A 9,220-nucleotide genomic window follows, 5' to 3' on the forward strand; every position below is an offset into this window, starting at 1 on the left:
AATTCCTTGTTACTACTACGAGTGATATGAACGGTAATAATGACAGAAATAGTTAGAAATGTAATGCTTATGATGTTATAAAAACAAAATGACGATATAATTATAATTTCTCGGGTTCAAATTCGAAACGATAATTTCAACAGAAGGTGAGAAACATTTTTTCTTGTGATTTCTCGCAATTATTTTTAGTGCCTGACTTTGAAAATGTATTATTTTAATTATTATTATTATTATTATTATTATTATTATTATTATTATTATTATTATTATTATTATTATTATTATTCAGAATACGAACCCTATTCGTGTGAAACAAGCCCACGGGGGCCATAGACTTGAAATTCAAGCTTTCAAAGATCATAGCGTTCATCAGAAAAAAAAATAACAAAAGTAATATGAAATACAGAAAGATGAGGTCAGATATTAAAATAATAAATTAACAAATCCATAACAAAATTGATAAAAATTTAAGTAAATTATTGAAGTACAAGGATAACTGTAAATAATAATAATAATAATAATAATAATAATAATAATAATAATAATAAATATTTCACCACGTGAGGTTGCATATCACTTCTGACTATTAATAATAATATTAATACCTTTAGGTATTTCCGTGAGGAGGCATTTCCATAACGTCAATGAAAACAGAAGCAATGATTTTGATTACGATAACAGCACATGTATATTACGAATACTGATTTTAATAACAACCATTTCTCTGTTGTAACAACAAATTCCTCGGGTTATAAATACATTTACACTCCCAGTCGCATAGCCCTCTTTCACAACAAGGTCTTATATAAGTTCAACGGGATGAAGGTACATTGAGCCAAGCTTTGACGAGGTACGTAACGTCCCTAGGGTATGGACGGGCTGCCCTGACCCCTCTCAGCTTCAGGTAGCATTGGTACCATAACTGAAATTATAACAACATCCACTGATATGTCAAGAATAAAGATCGAAACGGAACCATTTTGTCGCACGGAGTTGAGTAGAACGAGTCCACGATTATCCTAAAGAAGAAGAAGAAGAAGAAGAAGAAGAAGAAGAAGAAGAAGAAGAAGAAGAAGAAGAGGAAGAAGAAGAAGAAGAAGAAGCTAGGTGCGAGCAGCAACTTTATTTTGAATTCGGTATGCAGCAATAGCACCCTAGTGAACCCGCTTGGCACCTCCGTCCTGTATTATTAACGAAGGAGGGTTTTATTTTGGACCACAGAAAGCGGTTTCGGAGCGAGTTTGGACGAGTTTGGAGCAGGAAGAGGGTAAAGAGTGTTCATCCTTCCTTATTATCATTTTCCCTCCGTCTCATTAAGATGAACAAACATTATTTTCGTGTGATCAGTAAGCTAACGGCGCTGTGGTATGACTACTAGTGCTTATGCAGATGTCTTCTACATCTACTGTATATTCCAGAGGCGGTTATTACTGATACGGGGATTGGCACCGCCTAAAGATACGTGATAAAAAAGTCATCTCTCGTTTCCTGATCTCGGCTAAGGCCCTCCAACCTGACCATTATATAGCATTGGTTACTGACATGGTAATAAGTACCTTCACAAGACACTTAAAAAAAATGGAAAATATCTGACCATTGTATGGCATTGGTTACTGACATGGTAATAAGTACCTTCAGAAGACACTTAAAAAAAATGGAAAATATCTGACCATTGTATGGCATTATTCTTTTATAAGTACCTTCGACAAGATCTTTCGATTTTCAATGAAAATATCTGACCATTGTATGGCATTATTACTGACATGGTAAAAAAAATGTAATTTGACCTTCACAATGAAATGCACTTAAAAAAATGGAAAATATCTGACCATTGTATGGCATTGGTTACTGACATGGTAATAAATTAAATTCAGAAGACACTTCTCCAAAAAATGAAAATATTAATCTTATGTTTGGCTTAAATACGACATGGTAAATCCCTTGTACCTTCAGAAGTTTTAAAAAATGGAAAATATCCAAGACCATTGTATGGCATTGATTTTGACCTTTGGGGATAAGTACCTGAAGACACTTAAAAAAAACTGGAATATATCAATTTATTGTATGGCATTGCGTTACTGACCTGGTAATAAGTACCTTCAAAAAGTCTTTAAAAAAAAATGGAAAATATCCTGACCATTGTATGGCATTGGTTACTGAGATGGTGGAAAAAAAGTGGAAGAATTCCAGAAGATTGAACAGAGGTGCAGTAAAATGAATGGAAAATATCAGCTAGGGGCCGAAGTATGGCATTGGTTACTGACATGGTAATAACAGTGCACCCGTGAGGTCCGTGAGACTACCCCTTAAAAAAATGGAAAACTAATTTCATTTGATTTTACTTTCTTGGTGTTTTTACATAGTAATCTATAAACTTCACAAGACAGTGGAAAAAAATTGAAAATAGGAGAAATTGCATGGGTGATTGGTTACTGACATGGTGAAATGGGCACCATGCAGTCGGCAGAAGATGTGGTCACCGTGGCTAAAAAAGGTTGGAAAATTTCACTAGACCATTGTAACCAGCATTGGTTACTGACAAACAAATAAGTACCTTCACATACCTAAATAAAATTTCGTCGTCATGGAAAATAGTTTTATAATTATATATTCATAATATATTACTCGATCAATCAATCTTAGCTATGGGTCAGTTTCCCTCAAAAGTTGATTGGTTTGGAAAGATTCGTTAATTATTCTTTCCATCTAAATTTCACAAGATTCTTTCATTTGTTCAAAGAAACTGTCTACTAAACATACTGTCACGTTACGTGATGGTTTTGCAAAACTGGTAATTTACCTCGTTCAACCTTAGTTAAATGCTGCCAAATTTTTTTGTTTTGGTTCTCGTCGGTGAAATGCCGTTTTCTTTCTTCAAATTAATGAGGGCAGAAGAATTTCTGGCAAGAAAATTTTTAATCGGCGTTGGTCGGGATTTTTGAATAGGAAATTGAAATCCTTGTAAGATTCTAGGTCGTTAGGTGGAGTGTGACCATGGTAATCATCATTACCACGCAATGCTCATCTTTGATACCTTTGGGCTGATCTCCATCAGGGTATTCTGGTTTTTGGGGTCTTGTCCCTGTTGTGCAGTTGAGGCTGTCTTGGGACCAAAGGCCAATGTTTTATTGGACCTGCTGTTGTTTAAAAAGCCTTTTTGTTTAAACTACTATTTGTTTAACTTGCTTTTGGAGTGCTGCCTCTTGGTTTTTATGCATGGTTTCACTTTTTTCGAAGACCTGTGGAAAAAATATTTTGGAAAATAAATTAATATTAACAGATTGTTTTTGCAGTTTTCTCCTCCTTTGTTTTTGTTACATCTGCAGTCTAGGGCCCCGAAGTATATTAAAGAACCTGCAGGACGAACCACTCAGGTCGTAATGCCTACAGTGATCGGCTCTGTTTTGGCTGGCAGGGTTGACGGCATTGGAGGATCATGAGTGTAAAAAAAAAAAAAAATAATTTTTTCTTTTAGGTGGGGAGTGTCACGTTACGTGATAATTTTGCAATAAAACTAATTTCATTTTGATTTTGCTTTCCTTCAAGTTTTTGTTTTGATGTTCTCGTCGGTGAATGCCGTTTTTCTTTCTTCAGTCGTCTGGTAGGGCAGCAATTTGAGCGGCAGTGGAGAAGCGCAGGGCATTTTTGGGTCGACGTTGGTCAGAAGCAGCAAATTGGAGCACCTGAAATGGAGCACGTCGTAGAGGTGGAGTGTGACCATGGTGGTCACCACGAGCTGCTCATCTTTGATGGTTGGCGTGAGGCTGTCCTAGAATCAGGTAACCTGGTTTGTGGTCTTGTCCTGTTGTGCAAATGAGGGCTGTCTTGGTGACCCGAAGGACGTATGTTTTGTTGTTTTTCTTCTGCCTGCTGTTGTTTACCTTGCCTTTTTTTTTAAGGTCAGTTTAACTTGCTTTTGTTTAGTGCTGCCTCAATTGGTTTTTTTATGCTATGGGTTCAGTTTCCCCAAACCTGATCACTTTGGAAATATTTTTAAAAATAAATTAATATTAAATTTATTTCATTGTTTTTGTTGTTTCTCTTCATCTGCCGTCAGTCATGAAAATATGCTACTAAACATGCACACCCACACACACACATACACACACACACACACACACACAAGCGCGCGCGCGCATTTCAAATTGGATATATTTTTGAAGGAGGCAAGCTCCACACTGAGAGGTCCTCTAACGTGCATTATCATTCAAAATAAAAAGTAACTTTGATGAATTGTATTCCACTTACGAACACTGGATTCAGCACTATACACTGTAAGACATTCTGAATTCAAAACTGTACTGTGTGGTATTCTGACGACTTCGAATTCCGTTAGGGACCACGGATTCAATGCTATTTTGTTTGGCATTCAGGCGCCACGCAGAATAGGAAGACGGAATCTTCGAAAACCAGTTCGTGGCTTTTCAGTAACAGAAGTCCTCATTGACAGTGGCTTTTGTTGAGCAATCATTCTTATGAAGCAACCCTGCAAGGCCATCAACTTGCAAATCAAGCTTCCTCGTGCGAAAAGAAAGATAAAGGAGAAGATGGAAATGGGAAAAGAAAGCAAAAATTAAAGGGGGCAAAAGAAAATTATAAATCAAGGATGAGGTATTTGTATACCGAGATGGGCAACGCAGCATCCCAGGACGAGGTGAGAAAGCGGTGATTAATTAAGGCGCCCGTTCAGAACCCCAGCAACTTTCAAGCCTCAGAGGAATCCTATTTCCAGATCCTTCGGCAGTCATAACAAAGAGATAGAGCCGTGATTCACTTGTTATTTCCGAAACTTGTCAACAACAAGCTCGCAAGGCATGCGCATGCGTAATGGCTTTTTTTACTCCTCAAACGAACGTAAACAATAGTCACGCCCCCCCACCACGAATCTCGATGAGGTTGCAACATCTCTTTTTATTGTTGTTGTTGCAACTAACGCAGCATTGCTAAATTGCATTCCGTGTGACCTTTGTTTGACCTGTTGACGCGGTGTTGCCGGAGGCCTCTGCCGCCCTGTTTTCGTTATACAAGAATTTCCATAGGCATCCGTATGAATTTTTAGTCTGATCTATTGCGTTTTAGCCTTTCCTAAGGTTACGTGGTTCACGAAGCTATTGGTATTTTGTCAGAGAGAAATATCTCCTTAAAATAATATGTCATTCTCTTCTTGCAAGATGATTTGATCCGATGTTTGTTTGCAGTGCTTTAAGAATTCAGCGTAACTCGAAGAAACATTCAGTTATTGTTTACCGAGCAACAGCATTGCAGACAAAATGAAAATGAAACGAGATTCCAAAAAAAAAGTAAAAAAAAAAAAATTTTTTGCCCTCATTTTTCGAGTGTGATCGAAAATCTTCTTACAACGTTTCTGAGATTTTAATGTCCTGATTTTAAAGGAAGAATAGTTGCCAACAATAGATGGAAGAGATTAAAGACAAAATATATGTCAGAAGTTTCAGGACACAAACGCAGTTGATGAGTTCTGTTAGCAGAAAGGTTTAGTCTGAGAATTGTATGTCGATGGCGAAACATTTAGAAATTTAATCTTATCTCCACGCCGTCTTTAGTTTTCATTTTTGAGCGTCCATCAGCGAGCGAGTGAGCAGCTTCTATAGAACAAAATTCATAGGTCATATATATATATATATATATATATATATATATATATATATATATATATATATATATATATATATATATATATATATATGTGTGTACAGTATATATATATATATATACATATACATATACATACATACATATATATATATATATATATATATATATATATATATATATATATATATATATATATATATATATATATATATACATATAAATGAACGTTTACTTGCCAAGAAAGCGTATTCTGTCAATAGGCTTTCAACCTCAATGAAATACAGCCATCAACTTTCGAATTAGGAGAAATTGAGCATAATTTTTTTGGGAGACGACCTGACGAACGAACATCACAGGAACTTGCAACAGACGTGAGGAATCTGTCGTGAGCAACGATGGGTCACAATGCGGCGAGGAAATCAGGAAAGGGATTAGTTCTGTTCACCATCCCCATTTGTTGTCATGGGAACCCTTTTCAGGCATGTTTCCAAAATCTTGCCGACAACTTTTGCACAAAAGGTATTCAGCAAATAAAACCCGGGTACGCAGGAAAAATTCAACCAACTGTTTTGTGCAAACTATGGCTGCAAGATGCATCAAGAATATTCAAGAATGGTGCTCGTGTTTCACTATTTTTAAGTATATATAAAGCCTCTGTTTTTCTAAGAGTAAGGCTGAAATTCTTCCGGCCATGATTTTAGACATTTCAGTGTGTTACTGGTTATCTATGACTTGAGAATCAATAATATAGTATGCCAAGCTTATACAGTAGCTCTAATCCAGTTCACCTTGGGGATAACAATTACTGCTTTTGCGTTTGGCAAATACGAGAAATCTGTTTTTTTTTTTCCTAAAGTGAAACAGGAACAATTTGCTTTTTATGACATTCAAAAGAAGCACTTTGCTTTTCATGGAATGAATTGTCAAAAAAAAAAAAAAAAAAAAAAATCAGAAATTGACGAACTTCGGTCCCTCTCAAGAGAGTCAGTCTGTGCCCAAAAGGGCAACATGTGTTTTGACTAAAGATACATCTCTAACAACAACATTCTTAAGCATGATGTCTTTCCTTGCAGAAAAATGGATTTGACAGACTGCTTTCGACTTTGAAATCAAGAACACACTATGAAAACCATTACCTGCTTTCAGCCATCGCAGTGACAAAGGCTCATGCCCCCCTCTCTTCTGAAACAACACGGAAAGCAAACGTCAACCTTGACGCCAGAAACAGAAGGGGCAAGCACACCTCCTCCCCTCCCCACCTCCCAACCCCCGTCTCCCCTGACGAATATAGAAATATCAAGCTATTTTCGCCCTTATGGAACAGTAAACGAAGGAACGCTCCTTCTCCTTCAAGACACGTATTAACCATTACAGCCTATTCTCAGCCCTATGAACAAACATGAAAGGAACATCCTGTTCTGCGGAGACCAAGAAGTTACGACTGCATGGTGATTGAGTGATTGGGCAACGTCCAGCCTTTCCATTAATAGAAATGTGACAGGAGAAATAACAGAAGGAAAGGAGCTATTGCTGTTCTCGTGGTGACGTAGGAGAAAGTAGAGTGAAAGGAACTTAGGCCTATAATAGGCCTGCTGAGTGACAGCGGTATTTTGAACTCTATCTAGAACACAAATTTGTGTTGTTGAAGATCATTATCTTTTGGCATTAGTTTCTCATGTATTATTATTATTATTATTATTATTATTATTATTATTATTATTATTATTATTATTATTATTATTATTATTCAGAAGATGAGACCCTAATCATATGGAACAAGCCCACAAGGGCCGTTGACTTGAAATTCAAGCTTCCAAAGAATATGGAGTTCATTGGAAAGAAGTCACAGATGGTAAGAAGAAATACAGAAAGAAGAGATAAGTTTTTAAGACAGAAAAAAAGATAAAGTAATAAATTAATAAAATAAACAGATAGAAATATATAAATAAGTCAGTAATATGCGAGGTGAACTATTTTAGGGTAGCAGTGCATTGCATTTCCGACTGAACTTTTGAGGCTCTAATTGCACAGGATCCTGAGAGAGACTGTATGAAATATATCAAGCTAAAAAAATAAAAGTTTTTGGGATATGATTACCTACTGGCAATACCTCCAAAATACGATAAATGTGAGTTCTACGTTCAGGCACCAAATTACTTAATTCTGATGGAAATTCTATTCCATAGGTTCTCTTGTTTTGTTCCACATTAATGTGTCCGTTGTGGAAAGAAGGAAAAAACTGAATAATTTAATTTCTTATCTAATGATACTATCGTATACTTCCTGAGTGCTTATAGCACAGGTAACAATGGGAGACTAGCATGCAGGTAAGAAGATTACATGCATTTAATTGAATAAGATAGATAAAATAATGAAATATATGAGTTTGCAGGCATAAATCATTGGAAAGTATGATGTTTCAATGGCCTTTATATTTTGCACTATTCACTGAAACTGCCAGATGGCAGTAGGTCCTTCAAGAAGTGAGATATTGTACGCGAGGCAGAAGTGAGTGGTTCAGAGTTTGTAGTGGGGAAGATGTGCCGCTGATGAGTCTTCCTTGTAGACCTAGGAAGCAGCTGTTCGTGTGCAAGATGTTACAGAGTGGAGGTGGCATTGACTATTGTCTTGAGCTCTTATTAGAACCACCCTTTGTCGGCGAAAGCGTATTGTAAATATTCAAAGAAAATGTCTTACTGTGTCTGGTTTTTGAATGTGCATGAATTTGGTACAGAAGAGAACGTATGGCAGCTGATCTGTTAAAGAAAACTAGGTGGATGTTTTGGCACTTGGTGAAGCAAAGGTGAAAGGGCAGTGTGTGTTGGAATAGAATAAAAAGCATCAGGAAGGCTCTGGGATTGGGCGAAAGAGTGCAAAGATGAAAAAGACTAAATGTATAGGAGACTGTTTTCAAGAGAATTTGAATCTGAGCTAGGCTAGGTTCGGAATATATGGAAGGACGGTTGTGCTGGGAGGATTTAAATATGAAAATCATGTGCCATAAAAAATATTAAATTATTTTTAGTTCTCGGAATAAGCAACAATGGAAAGAGTCTTGCATATATTAAATTGTAAATAAGGTTAATTGTTAGAAAAACATGGCTCCCAAGGACAAAAAATTCTTGGGAGAGAATCCGAATCTGTGCGTGGTTGTGTTTAGAATATATGAAAGGACAGTTGTGCTAGGAGATTTAAATACAAAAATTATATGCCATAAAAAATATTAAATTATTTTTAGTTCTTGGAATAAACAATAATGGATAGAGTATTGTGAATATTAAATTATAAAGAGGGTTAACTGTTACAAATAATGGCTCCCAAGGAAGGATATTCTACATATACTTAGGACAGAATGTTGTAGATTACTGCGCACTAAAACTGGCAGCGCTAACCGTACTCATTTAGCTGTCATTTTTCCTGTCATGCTTCAGCGAGACATTTGCATACGTACCATCTCATTTTCTGTTTCATTACCGATTATTATTCATAGAGATGGCAAGATAACCTCGATCGGGATGCGAGATATTATTACCATACGGAACATCTCCGCGCCATTAAAATATCAGATAAAGGCGACGTGCATACTCTCACGGTGACGCAATCA

This window comes from Macrobrachium rosenbergii, chromosome 49 (assembly GCF_040412425.1).
Source record: "Macrobrachium rosenbergii isolate ZJJX-2024 chromosome 49, ASM4041242v1, whole genome shotgun sequence".
NCBI lineage: Eukaryota > Metazoa > Arthropoda > Malacostraca > Decapoda > Palaemonidae > Macrobrachium > Macrobrachium rosenbergii.